The sequence below is a fragment of the Asterias amurensis genome, chromosome 14 (assembly GCF_032118995.1).
Source record: "Asterias amurensis chromosome 14, ASM3211899v1".
NCBI classification, from domain to species: domain Eukaryota; kingdom Metazoa; phylum Echinodermata; class Asteroidea; order Forcipulatida; family Asteriidae; genus Asterias; species Asterias amurensis.
Window position 1 is genome coordinate 52572 of NC_092661.1, and position 15747 is coordinate 68318.

Consider the following 15747-nt stretch of genomic DNA (forward strand, 5'->3'; position numbering starts at 1 on the left):
ATTCGCTAGGGTTTTTTTCTTTGAATTTTTAGAGAGTCAAATATTTCTCATCAACTCAAATGCTTGCATTTAGCAAATCGTAAAATAAATTGTAAATTTTTCATTAAACTTTGATGAACTTACTGATGAACACATCAGAGGAAAGAAAGGAATGTTTAGGTTCTGTTAAGAGTTAAAGTGCATGGTTTATTGAGCTAGTTATGTTTGGGCACTCAAAGTAAGCCACATTAAGTTTTCAAAAGAACTTTTTTTACGACTTAATACTTATGGACAGTATAATAACTTATTGTATTTTACTTTCTTAAGTCGTCTTACCTGGAAACTTGCATCCTCAGACCATAAGACACCCTCGTCCTCCTTCCATGATCCTTGGTAGCCTTTATCCTTGTGACGTCACCTGTATATGGAGAATCATTCAACAACTGCATCACTAATTAAGTTCAAAAATTGAGTTCAGACACTGCTTTTCAGCAAAAAGTTTAAGATAATATGTCATCTCAAATACATCGATTGTTGTAAAAAGATTGACGCAACAAACTTTCTGCGCAATCCTTTAAAGTTATGTTATTACATGTGTAAAATCTGTTTTAGTTTCATTTCAAAACAAGTATAGTTGCCATTATTACATCTGTTTTTGAACCATCAGACTGCAATGCATTCTCTCATCCACCAGGGAGACACGAACACTCCTCTATTAAGCCAGGCAACCAGCGGTTGTCTTCTTGGTCATCGGCGGATGGACGTCACCAGCACGAACACAGAGGCCATTGATGTGCAGTCTTCATTGGACTCCGTACTTCACAGGCAGTTGGTGTCGCATTTCACCATTGCAGTAAATAAAAGACAAAAAATAGATGCATTCAGAAAATGCACTTCCAAATAGAGTTATTCCATTTAGTTTGGGAATAGTTCAGGTCAACATAAATGTGGGTTGGAGTTTTTCTATCATATTATTCGTTAGGGTTTATTTCTTTGAATTTTTAGAGAGTCAGATATTTCTCATCAACTCGTTTGTCTGCATTTAGCAAATCCAATTTTTTCGCTAAACTTTAATGAACACTGATGAACAAATCAGAGGAAAGAAAGGAATGTTTAGGTTTTTTAAGGGTTAAACTGCATGGTTTTAATGAGCTAGTTTTGTTTGGGCATTCAAAATAAGCCACATTAAGTTTTCAAAAGTACTTTTTTTTACGACTTAATACTTATGGACAGTATAATAACTTATTGTATTTTACTTTCTTAAGTCGTCTTACCTGGAAACTTGCATCCTCAGACCATCAGACACCCTCGTCCTCCTTTCATGATCCTTGGTAGCCATTATCCTTGTGACATCACCTGTATATGGAGAATCATTCAACAACTGCATCACTAAGTTAGTGCAAAAATTAAAATCATCAGTCTCTGCTTTTCAACCACAAGTTTGAACTATTATGTCATCTCAATAAAATTGATTGTTGTAAAAAGATTGACGCAACAAACTTTCTGCGCAATCCTTTAAAGTTACGTTATTACATGTGTAAAATCTGTTTTAGTTTCATGTCAAAACGAATAGTTGCCATTGTTACATCTGTTTTTGATCCATCAGACTGCAATGCATTCTCTCATCCACCAGGGAGACAGGAACACAGGAACACGTCTCTATGAAGCCAGGCAACCAGCGGTTGTCTTCTTGGTCATCGGCGGATGGACGTCACCAGCACGAACGCAGAGGCCATTGATGTGCAGTTCCATTGGACTCCGTACTTCACAAGCAGTTGGTTTCGCATTTCACCATTGCAGTAAATAAAAAACAAAAAATAGATACATTCAGAAAATGCACTTCCAAATAGAGTTATTCCATTTAGTTTGGGAATAGTTCAGGTCAACATAAATGTGGGTTTGAGTTTTTCAATCATGTTATTCGCTAGGGTTTTTTTCTTTGAATTTTTAGAGAGTCAAATATTTCTCATCAACTCAAATGCTTGCATTTAGCAAATCGTAAAAAAAAAAAGTAAATTTTTCGTTAAACTTTGATGAACATACTGTTGAACACATCAGAGGAAAGAAAGGAATGTTTAGGTTCTGAAGGGTTAAACTGCATGGTTTATTGAGCTAGTTTTGTTTGGGCATTCAAAATAAGCCACATTAAGTTTTCAAAAGAACTTTTTTTACGACTTAATACTTATGGACAGTATAATAACTTAAACTGTATTTAACTTTCTTAAGTCGTCTTGCCTGGAAACTTGCATCCTCAGACCATAAGACACCCTCATCCTCCTTCCATGATCCTTGGTAGCCATTATCCTTGTGACATCACCTGTATATGGAGAATCATTCAACAACTGCATCACTAAGTTAGTGCAAAAATTAAGATCATCAGTCTCTGCTTTTCAACCAAAAGTTTTAACTATTATGTCATCTCAATAACATTGATTGTTATAAAAAGATTGACCCAACAAACTTTCTGCGCAATCCTTTAAAGTTATGTTATTACATTTTTATCTGTTTTAGTTTCATTTCAAAACAAGTATAGTTGCCATTATTACATCTGTTGTTGATCCATCAGACTGCAATGCATTCTCTCATCCACCAGGGAGACACGAACACTCCTCTATCGAGCAAGGCAACCATTGGTTGTCTTCTTGGTCATCGGCAGATGGACGTCACCAGCACGAACGCAGATGCCATTGATGTGCAGTCTTCATTGGACTCCGTACTTCACAGGCAGTTGGTTTCACATTTCACCATTGCAGTAAATAAAAGACCTAAAATACATACATTCAGAAAATGCACTTCCAAATAGAATTATTCCATTTAGTTTGGGAATAATTTAGATGAACATAAATGTGGGTTGGAGTTTTTCTATCAAATTATTCGTTAGGGTTTATTTCTTTGAATTTTTAGAGAGTCAAATGTTTCTCATCAACTCGTTTGTCTGCATTTAGAAAATTGTAAAGAAATTTGCAATTTTTTCGCTAAACTTTGATGAACACTGATGAACAAATCAGAGGAAAGAAAGGGATGTTTAAGTTTTTTTAAGGGTTAAACTGCAAGGTTTTATTGAGCTAGTTTTGCTTGGGCATTCACAATAAGCCATATTAAGTTTTCAAAAGAACTTTTTTTACGACTTAATACTTATGGAGAGTAATAACTTATACTGTATTTTAAGGCACCTTACCTGAAAACCTGCATCCTCAGACCATAAGACACCCTCGTCCTCCTTCCATGATCCTTGGTAGCCATTATCCTTGTGACATCACCTGTATATGGAGAATCATTCAACAACTGCATCACTAAGTTAGTGCAAAAATTAAGATCATCAGTCGCTGCTTTTCAGAAACAAGTTTAAACTATTATGTCATTTCAATAACATTGATAGCTGTAAAAAGATTGACGCAACAAACTTTCTGCGCAATCCTTTAAAGTAATGTTATTACATGTGTAAAATCTGTTTTAGTTTCATGTCAAAACAAATACAGTTGCCATTATTACATCTGTTTTTGAACCATCAGACTGCAATGCATTCTCTCATCCACCAGGGAGACAGGAACACAGGAACACTCCTCTATCGAGCCAGGCAACCATCGGTTGTCTTCTTGGTCATCGGCGGATGGACGTCACCAGCACGAACGCAGAGGCCATTGATGTGCAGTCTTCATTGGACTCGGTACTTCACAGGCAGTTGGTTTCGCATTTCACCATTGCAGTAAATAAAAGACAAAAAATAGATACATTCAGAATATGCACTTCCAAATAGAATTATTCCATTTAGTTTGGGAATAATTTAGGTCAACATAAATGTGGATTTGAGTTTTTCGATCATATTATTCAGTAGGGTTTATTTCTTTGAATTTTTAGAGAGTCAAATATTTCTAATCAACTCATTTGTCTGCATTTAGCAAATCGTAAAATAAATTGTAAATTTTTCGTTAAACTTTGATGAACACACTGTTGAACACATCAGAGGAAAGAAAGGAATGTTTAGGTTCTGAAGGGTTAAACTGCATGGTTTTATTGAGCTCGTTTTGTTTGGGCATTCAAAATAAGCCACATTAAGTTTTCAAAAGAACGTTTTTTACGACTTAATACTTATGGACAATATAATAACTTATACTGTATTTTACTTTCTTAATTCGTCTTACCTGGAAACTTGTATCCTCAGACCAGAACACATCCTCGTGCTCCTTCCGTGATCTTTGGTAGCCATTATCCTTGTGACATCACCTGTATATGGAGAGTCAGTCAATAACTGCATTCAAACCACAAAATTAGCTCAATCATCGAGTCATGACATCATCGGACATAAAAAAAAAATGGGTCCGACATTCCCAAGAGGAATGTCTGTGTCAGTCACATTAACTCAGATGTAATGCCCTTTGGATTGAATGATCAGAGTTTCAAAATGAAATGAACCTTTTATGTACAACAATTTATCGACCATGTATTTCAAAATATGATGATATCCAGTATTGTTTTATTTCTATAAAACAAATTGTTGGGCATCAGACGTAATGGCTTTTTACACCGTTACAATATGAAGTCAGAGACCCTCCCCCCCAATAAACAATTTTATTGAAAAATAGTGAATCTCCCAGCTCAATTTGACCTTTGCAGGAGCCCCTCTTTAACATAAATTAACAAAATATCATCATTTCAGGAAAATTCTTTACAAATTGCGGTCCTGAATGAACTTCCCAACTATTAACATCATGAAAATAAACTTACCCTCAGGTTGTATTCCTGAACTTTAAAATGAGTATCGATTCCTCACAGCATACCTCCGCTCACCACAGCTCCAATGATGTCATCAGGGTCTGGAAAACAGCTGAAGGGAATGAAACATAAAAGATGTTGAAGGGTATCAAACATAATGGCATTTTACACCATTATCAAATGAAGCCAGAGACCCCCCCCCCCCAAAAAAAAAAAAAAAAAAAAAAAAAACCAAAAGAACTCAACAATTTTCATATCAATTTGAAAAGTAGTGAAGCGCAAAACTCAATTTGACATTGTTCTTTGCAGGAGGCTCTCTATTAAGCAATAGCACATCATCGATAAAACAGTATTGTCCAAAGACCCACAGTTCGTGTATCACAACTTGTACACAAACCTGTGACAATTTAAGCTCAATCGGTCATCAGAGTCAAGGAAAAAATAACGGGAAAACCCACCTATGTTTACGACTGTTTCGCCGTGTCACAACAAGTGTTTATAATAATCAGTTGTTCTCAATATTGAGAATTGATAATTGTATTAATGTCTTCTCAAAAAGTAAAGTATTTCATGGAATAATATTTCACAGGGAAGTCTTTAACCATTACCTTCTGTAAAACCTGTGAGTTATTTATTAATCTGTGAACTTTAACTTGTTGTTCTGTTCAGAAAGTGTTTATTGTCTTTAACCAAAATTAACCAAATATTATCATTTCAGGATTTTTTGTTCACAGTTTTGGTCCTGCAAGAACTTCTAAACTATAAACATCCTGAACATAAACTTACCTTCAGGTTCTATTCCTGAACTTTAAAATGTGTAAGTGTTGTTTTCCTCGCAGCAACCTCCGCTCACCACAGCTCCAATGAAGTCTTCATGGCCCTGGAATGACTGGTGCAGTTTCTATTGGACTCCATATTGCGTATTCCAATGGCAGTTGGTTCCACATTTCACCATTGCAGTAAATAAAGAACAGAAAATACATACATTCAGAAAATGCACCTCCAAACAGAATGATTCCATTTAGTTTGGGAATAGTTCAGGTGCATATAAATGGTGTGAGTGGTTGTTACATGACAAGTGACTGATAACGGATGGTGTGGAGTTATAGATGGGGTACGTTTTCGCTGTCGTATAACGAACCCCTGATTGTTAAGATGTAACATGCAAGCATGGAAATGAGTTTAGTAGATTTTAAAGTGATGGTGTAGATGGGAGTGAGCTTGTTAATCATGCAGTTTGGTGCAGGTTTGATGTTAGAGTGAATAAATGGTGATAATAATATACCTTTAGGATTGGACGTAATCCCCCTGTGCCGTAATACCACAGGGTTACAGTGGTTGCTGGGTCTGTCATGAGAGAGCATGTAGATGAGAAGGACTCCATCCCAGGTTCTCAATCTCAGCAACTGCATGTTGGGGAAAAAAAAACATTCTCTTAGTTGTGAAACATCTTTGACAACAACAATCAGATTAAATGAAGGAGGCTCCAGTGTTTAAAAAAGTAGGCCCAACCTCAAGGCTTTTATAAACAAAATTAATAATCATTTTTGCTGATTGATGCTGTGCCCTCAAATGACAATACTTTGTCATTGTGTGCAGGTATGGCAGGGGTTTGATTTTTTATATCTTATCAGTTAATGCTGATTAATAGACACTGATCAAAACAGTGTATTCAGGGCTAAATATAGAGAAAAACTTGTCAGACCTCGGGACAATTGGAGAGCTAAAAAGTATGTAGGCCACCAAATGGATAACAATTTTTAATGTTTTTTCAAAACAAAAACCAAAATAAGTTCAAACTAGACATTTATTTAACATAGGTGTTTGCTGTATGTCAACATAACAGACCTGTCACATCTTTGTTAAAGTGTAACTTTGTACAAAATATCTAAAAACATACAAAGTTAATGGGGGCCACAGATTTCAATGGCAATTAAATAAGAATCTTTGATCATAAAAACTGATGACATCACCAGATCACAAAGGTTTTTTATAGCCTATAGGCCTAATAAATTGAGATTTTAAGGTTGCATTTCGTGTATAGATTTACAGTCAGTGTGCAATGATCTTGTATAAGTTTGTAATGGGAACTCCAGGATATTTTTTGTAAAATAAAAAAGCATGGTGTCATCTAGCCCCACTTGTGTGGCCAACAGTGAAAGGATTCAGCTATCCTTGGCCACACGAGTGGGGCTATGTGTCATCAAATCAATGGCGTCGTTATCCCCAAAACATTTGCAGTTTTATGACACCCGGGGTCTAAGCACATGGTTATTAGTTAAAGTAAAAACCCTAGCCTTGCTGCTTCACGAAAATTGAGTTTTGCCAAGTAGAGTGAGCATATCAAATCAGAAAGTTAAAAAAATATACCTTGTAACCTTGTGTTTTGTATGCTAATCTATCACTTCAGTTCAGTTACGTGGGGGAAGAAAATCCTCCAGTCCATGCCCTTGAATCTTGATAAAATAATTGTTTTTGTAGATATAAAAAATAAAAAATAAAAATAAATAACATGTACACGATTAAATGACGTATATTAACGACGCTATTGAATTGAAGTTTACCATTTTAGTGACCGTAACTCAAGGGCATACTCAGTGGGCCTATTTTTTAGAAACGCCTTTTGCAGGCATGGTCAAGTCGATCAATGTGACATGGTTCTCGGTGTTATAAATTATTATAAGCAAATCAAAATGTGAATCTTTTTTAGTTGAAGTTTTCGTCACTTATTAAAAGTAATAATAATCACCCAAGCATGTGGATATTTCAAACTCAAGCTCCTCTGCTATTCTTTGGTTTCCACCAAGGCACCAGACAAGTAAAACGAGAAATAATTGATGCAAAACTTTGAGTGAGTTTGAGAGTTTGCAGTTCAACGTCTTGTCACCTGATGACAACGTAGTGTAATGAAACATGCACAGGTGACTGTTAGACTTGTGGACAAGTCGTTTGATAGCGCACTGCTTTGTTCTCTCCTGACCTGTGGTTTTGGCGTGGAGGAAGGAATTGTTCTTTGTCTCCATTATTTTTTAAAGTGCTACGCTCTATGGTTTTTGTAACCGTACGAATGTAGCTGTAAACAATTAAATTAAATTGGTAAAATCCAAAACAATATTCTTTATCCCTGATGCAAGTTTCACATCTACTATTCTTATATAATTCAAGCAATTTATTCCAAAAGGTGGTTGCGTTTTGAAGTTGCCGAAGTAAGTCTGAAGCCTTTATGATTCCAACGAAAGTTTTGGAAAAGTTTCCGTATGGCGCCACCACTTTTTCATTCGATATAAAATAATATAGGAACTTATTTACTTGATTGGTATAACCCTTTTTGTCAAAATGAGTGAAAAAGTGGTGTCGCCATATTGACATTACTTTTAAGAGTGATTAAAAAAAGGGTAAACCTCGGTTTTCAAAGCAGTTAAAAAAAATAAAGGAAAGCGATTGGAGTGCCGTTGGCAGCCCAATCCACATGCTGGCCGGTCCTAATTGTAGATAATCGCTCGCCAGTGGAGTATAGGCCTATAGTATGGTCATATCTTTTGATTCCGTTGCCACTTTTGTTCTACCTTTTTTTCTCGATGGATTTGACTTTAGGAACCATTTTAAAGAAAGAAGAAAAAGGAAAGAAAACTAGCTCCTATGAAACTCTAAAATGTGATAATTTTTTTAAAGCGCAATATTAAAAATGTTCGCCGACGCCATCTTGAAAACATGTAATGTTACAGCTCTAGAACCACATGGCCTAGCTAGACGGACAATGGAGATGTCCTTTTCCACTATATCTGGCATGACAAATACACTGGAGTGGTAAACTGTAAGCTTTTGGGACCATCTTGACCTCTAAATCCAATATGGCCTCCGACGCCATCTCAAAACATTGCATCAATGGTTGCGGCAGGGTAAGATCGCCTAGTGGAACAGCAAGTTATTCCCATATATACCCACAAGGTGACAAGAAAAGAGTGAAACCTACATTATGGGGCGCTGGGCGGAAGGCCAGGATTCTAAATAACAGCGTGAGTAATTGTTGTCAAACTCCTTTTGGAAAAGTTTTCGTGGCGTCACCACTTTTTCATTAAATATGAAATAGTAATAAAATAGTGTCTTATTTACCTCACTGGGATATCCCTTTTTGTAAAAATGAGGGGAAAAGTGGTGGCACCATATTAAAAGTTATCCCTTCTTTTTGCGAAGAACTTATTGCAAGATCCAGTTTCAAAATAGAACACTTATAGGTGCATAACGAGGGCAAAATGTATTAGTTTTAGGATAAACTGTTGACAGCTATATATAGGTAGCAGAACGAATCTTTTTAGTATGGATCATCGGAATAGGAAGCATGGTGAATGGCTGCGAACAAACAGTACTTACACAGCACAGCTAGCTCAGCACAAGATGCAAATGAAAATTGAATAAGGCAAACATTGTAATGAATGAAATTATATCGACTAACTACAGCATTTTTACCGTAAAAGTGTCCAATCCTTCCTTCCCGCCACAACCACCCAAATCGTAGCATAGCGTTGAATCCATTGGCCGCTGCCTGAGTTTTTAAAACGTGCCAGATACTCGCAACGGAAATTTCCACTAGATCCCGTGCTAACTTAGAACAGGACTTACGTAATGCTTTCACACTTGGATTAACCACAAAAGGTTCCATTGAAATGAGTCAAAAAGCGTACAAAAGCCATAAGAAACTAGTCTTGGTCCCAAGACCACTGCATGAACTATTTCTAAGCTTTTCGCGAGACCCGTTTAATTGAATACTGTACTGCAGCTAGCTAGGAATTAATTTAAGAGAAAAAAGCGCGCCCTCTGTCGGGTTATCACGTTAGGTTTCGTTACATTTATGAGATTAGATAGTGACGTCTTGAACCAAGACTGGCAAGAAAGTGAAGTGACATCAATGGAATAGACTTTTACTTGCTGCATTCTGATTGATCTGCTCTGAAATGACGTAGTACATGTATGTCGCATAAACCTGTGAAGCAGCTTGTGTAAAATCAATGCTAACAGCTACGCTTCAGCAGGTATATCAAACTAACATCACTTGGTTGGCAAAATTAACACTGATTATATCCGAGTAGTTTTAACGAAATACATCAAGTCGAGTCTCTACGAAGGCCCATTAGTGCCAGTAAAAAATAATTTTCAAATCCGTTATAACGGATTCGCAATCCGTTATTACGGATTAGTAAGCCGTTATAATTTGCAATCCGTTTTTGCGGATTAGTAATCCGTTATTACGGATTCACAATCTGTTATTACGGATTAGCAATCCGTTATTACGGATTTGTAATCCGAAATTACGGATTCACTCGATTTCTACCGTCGTTATATGTTAAATATTAATGTTCAACAAAAATACTAATGAAACAACTGTTCATGTTTTCATCGTGGTTTATTGGACTTGCAATTATAATGTTTCTGTTATTAAGCAAAAGTAAAGGAAACTAACGGGCGTTTCCGGAAATTTGAAGGGTATGCATGGAAACATGTGGATATATCATGACAAAGAAACGGAGGAAAATCGACTTGATGTATTTCATTAAAACTACTCAGTATAATCAATGTCAATTTTGCCAACAAAGTAATGTTTAGTTTGATTTTGAGGGCTTGTATGATGCAAACCAGTTGTCCTACGAAGTTTTCCTTTTAATTATTTCACTCTGGGGACTTTAGTAAGTCATTGGGTCACCTTTAGTAAGTCATTGGGTCACCTTTAGTAAGTCATTGGGTCACCTTTAGTAAGTCATTGGGTCACCTTTAGTAAGTCATTGGGTCACCTTTAGTAAGTCATTGGGTCACCTTTAGTAAGTCATTGGGTCACCTTTAGTAAGTCATTGGGTCACCTTTAGTAAGTCATTGGGTCACCTTTAGTAAGTCATTGGGTCACCTTTAGTAAGTCATTGGGTCACCTTTAGTAAGTCATTGGGTCACCTTTAGTAAGTCATTGGGTCACCTTTAGACTATACCACTGTCTTTTAATCATTGTTCTTAGGACAGTTATATAAACGAAGACCTTCTCTGAAGCATCTTCCTTACACTTAACTCTGTCAGGATCCAAGATTCCTAAATAAAAGACGACGGAAAATTCCCCGTCCAAATCGCGAATCCGTAATAACGGATTATTACGAATCCGTAATAACGGAACACTAATCTGTAATAACGGATTACTAATCCGTAATAACGGGTTGTGTATCCGTAGTAACGGATTGCTAATCCGTAAGGATTGCTAATCCGTAATAACGGATTGCTAATCCGTAATAACGGATTGCTAATCCATAATAACGGATTACGAATCCGTAATAACGGATTGCGAATCCGTAATAACCGATTTGAAGTTTATTTTTTACTGGCGCTAATGGGCTTCCGTAACTTTCCGCTCGAAAAAAATTATAAAAGCCATATTTGATAAAAGTGCTGGACCTTATACCCCTTATAGTTTTTAGTTTCGCTCGCCCCATCCCAACTTTCAAGTAAAAATAAAAAAAAGCACAACTTCCTAACTGTTGCTTCAAATATTGCTTATTGGCTTCTGTTAAGAAAAAGGCTTCAGAAATGCCTACTGCATCATGGAGAGCACAACATCGCACCTTGAAAAAAAAAAACACAAGTTGATAAAAGTGCTGGGCTCACCCCAATGATTCTTTCAAATTTCGGCCAATTATAAACGGATGCCGTTCGTACTACGTCATGCGCATGCACATCGAGCAAGGCATGCTGGGGAAATCGATCACCCCTGGGAACTTGGTTGGTGTACCCCTTTACTCCCCGCCGCGGCCATTTTTTTCTGAGCGCGGGCATCGTGTGTTCAGCTCCACGTGTGTGGTGAAAAAGCAGATTTTCGGCAACATTTTACATCGCAAACCTACATCAAAATTCAACAATTTCCACAATGATAACTGCACGGATGTTCATAGAATCTTCTAAATCAGGTAAGTGATTCATGTGTTGATGCCAAAGAGGAAGTTTGGGTTTATTTTTAAATGCAAGATTGTCTTGGCAAGACAGTCAAATTAACTATTGTCAGCTAATAATATAACCCAAGACAAATCGAAGAAACGTAGATTGTGTTAAAATGTATTCAACCACTGAATTCTCGCTCAATACAAGTGAGGAAATTATTGTTGTTGAAACTTACACACATCGATTTTGCTGATGAATTCTATCGCTTTGCACTACACGTTTTTTGTTTCTTCAATTCCTTCAATGCAAGTGTTTAGAGTTAATCACAAGGCGCACATATTTTTCTTTTAATTATTTTCTTATGTGTTGGAAATTAGGTTTGACGACATGAAGTACTGTACATGTCATGTATATAAGGAGACAATTTAAAGACCCCTGAACATGCTGTTCTGAAATAGTTTTCCCAATTCCTTATACTTTCCATATCCCCTCATTTGTATGAACACTAATTTACATCCATAACTCTAAATATAATTTTGTTCTTTTTCAGGGTTCGTGGAATCTGATGTTTCCCTTTCATCAAGTGTATGCCGCCTCTCCCTGCATCTTAGCAGTCTTTCCAGCCACAACAGCAGTCACTGAGGTACAAATCCTCAACCATTCTGTAAGGCAACCAAAAACTAGCTGTATGGCCAGATTAATTTATACCAACACATTTACCCAATTAATTTCTCTCATTCCTTTTTTTCTCCTAAGACCCACATTATTTATGACTGTTTCTGTTTTTGTGGGGCCTCCGAAGTATCAGTTAAATTTCTATTAAAAACTTTCATTAAGGTCAGCCCCCAAGGATTTTGAAAAAAAATAGCTTTATAATAATGCATCCTATTAAATAGCAGTACAGTTTATCTGATACTTGGTAGTTACTCCAAAAGAAATAATTACCATGAAAACGTTAGAGCACTGGTCATGTTGATGTTACAAAAATATTGTTTGAAAACACCCTTTAAAGTAGTTTTAGGGAAAGCGGTATTTTTTTTCACCCTCAAAATCTGAATCTCATGCATCTGAAAGCTCACAATTTCATGCATAGAATGTGAGGTTTTCTTTGATAATTTGTTTTCAATTTTGATGACCATTTGAGGCAAAACTTCCATTGGTTTGTTAGTTATATGCATTTAAACACCCAGCAGGGTGGATACGTGCGCATTACAAAGTCTTATTATAATTATTATTGTTATTAATTGAGGCACACCAAGTGATGAGACTGTTGTTTGAAAATTACCAAAAGTATTCCCATTCATAATTAGTTTCTAAAAGTTATTTTTCATTAGTTCATCAACACCAAGAAAAGTCAACATATTAGGATTCATCAGAAAATAACAAGCAAACCAGACTAGATTGTTTATTTGAATTTTCAAGACTTTATTTGAACAAACTTTAAATGTCTTCCAAAGAAAGAAAACAATATTACTCACTTAGTGCATCCACACTGTTAGACATTACCCCCACCCACCCCAACCTCAAGAACTTGATTATGACTATACTGTATGTTATGTTTCCTTAATGTTTTAATTAAAACAAATTTTGTTTTTGTGGGTGCTTTGGCACTCCTATTGCTTCCTTACTATTCCTTTTGATAGTTGCTTAAATTGATGGTTGGAAATATGCCAGTTGATGTATTATTACTGTTTGAAAACCTCATTGAAATTATTATTTTTTTTTTTTTGTAATGCACTTGTCAAGTGCCACAATTCAAAAATTGTATTTGTAAAATCAAATACAGCTATCAATTCTTCATTTTTTTATTGAAATTATTGAAAATGTGTAGTTTCAAAACCCAACTTGAACCCCCAAAATATCCGAGAAGAAATATCAGCTGGCAAATGACAACCATAGCTAAGAAATATAAATGATCAACCAAGGAAGAAATGTAACCTGTTTTATCCAAAAGGAGTCCACATGGCTAACAAAAAAAATAGTCTCATGAAATAACTATTTGGTTTCTGCAAACTTGCAAAAAAAAATTTTGGTGCTTTTTCTTCATCTTACAAGAACTCAAAATATTTACAGAATCAAAGCATTTTTTGTTTCTTCAAATCTAATTAAATTTGACTCCTTTATGGTTTACAGGTTGCATTTCTTACTTATAAAGAAGGTACAACATTGGTATTCATATACTGCATAAAGAGTGCACAAATTTTGACACAACAAACTTTATCTCAAACTTGCAGCGTTTTCAAAACAAAATACTTTATTTATTGTTTAACTCCATACAGTTTTTACATCAAGTGGACATTTAGATGAATGTTTACTTTCATGCTTACCAAAATTAAAGGTAATGCATGTTCACTAAATTCCCGCATTAAACTTATAAGTTCAATTCAATAGCGCAACTACCAATGTTGTATCTTCTGAAAAGGCCGCATCTTATAGCTTGTCCTGTGACTTTATAATCTCAATCTTGGAAAGTTCTTGAAGTCCGCAAAGGGACACGCGAGTCAAAAATTACTAAGTGTTTTTGTCAAAAAATGACTAAGTCCAAACATCGACTATGAGTTCAGCTCAAAAAAATTACTAAGTACAAACAATGGCTAGTTTTTTGGTCGAAAAAAATGACTAAGTCCACAATAGAACACCGAAAGTCAATAATTACCAAGTGTTTTTGTCAAAAAAATGACAAAGTCCAAAAAAGACTAAGTACAAACATTGACTATGAGTTTCTGTTCAAAAAATGGCTAGTTTTTTGGTCGAAAAAATGACTAAGTCCACAATAGAACACCAAAAGTCAATAATTGCCAAGTGTTTTTGTCAAAAAAAGGACTAAGTACAAACATTGACTATGAGTTTCTGTTCAAAAAATGACTAAGTACAAACAATGGCTAGTTTTTTGGTCAAAAAATGACTAAGTCCACAATGGGACTCCATTTTATTGTTATATAAAGTCACAACAAGCTATAAGACGATACCTTTAATAAGGGGCTGTATTCCATTTTGATGTACCTAGCTATATAATCTAATGGTAATTTGAATTTGACGCCTTGTATAAGAGTCATGTGCAAATTTCTAGTTGATTATATTGTTGGTGTACATTGCTTTGGGATACAGTCTCTTCTGCACCCCTATAGGGGGTGCACTTGGTTGATCAATATTTTAATAATAGGGGGGGTAGGGCCAAACTTTTTACGGAGTTAATTTCGAACCGTACAACGGCACGAGAAATTTTTTTGGCTGACTTAGTCTATATAAAAAAGGCGTTTTTTTAGGGATTTTTTTGATTTTTTTTAAGCACCACTGAACTGTAGAAGCAGCAGAGTTGTGCAAACGTGTGTGCCGATCGGTGTGGCCAACTACTATCGAGAAAGTGAAGCGACTAAATGATCTAAGTATTAATGGAAGGAAAGCATTTTATTAAGTTAAATCAAGTTAATGTTTCATTGATAGTCTGTTTTACCAATGTCCTGCCTTACATGATTGACAAACTAAAAACATTGTTTTTTAAAAGTCTGAAGCCAAAAACAAACTTAAGATTTTTTTTTTCAAAGTCCAAAACAAAAGTCGGAAAGGATTCTGTTGCCCGTTAAATTGTTTGATGAATCTGTATCAAGTGTACCATCGGACGTCTCCCCCTGTTCGGGCAAACACGTCGCTAAGTTCTTGGAGTAAAGTTTCAAGTTTGAATTTTGGTTGAAGTGTAAAAGGACCCTTCCACTCCGTCACCGATTGAGTCCTGTACCATCAGAATAACGAAGACTTCAACCCAGATGATGATGCGCTGATCAGAGAAACAAGATTCCAACATGGCGGCTGAACTTGAAAAATTTTGTGAATTTTTGTGACAAGCACAAAAAACAGAACAGCATACTCAGGAATGTATTGGTTTCACTTGCATTAGACTACTAAAATTTGTTTTGGATTTGTTAAAACATCGCAACATTTTAACAGTGTGTGTGATTACACGTTCAAATGAAGTCAAATTTCAGTCAAAAATTATATAGGTTATACACAAACATCAGATTTGCATCTTCATTGCATTGAGTATCATTACAGGAGATATTGTAGATGATATTGGGTTTATGGAGGATAACTAGACTGAGAAAAAAAAAACTCTTAAAAAAAACTAACCTATCTCTAAACAAATTCTTA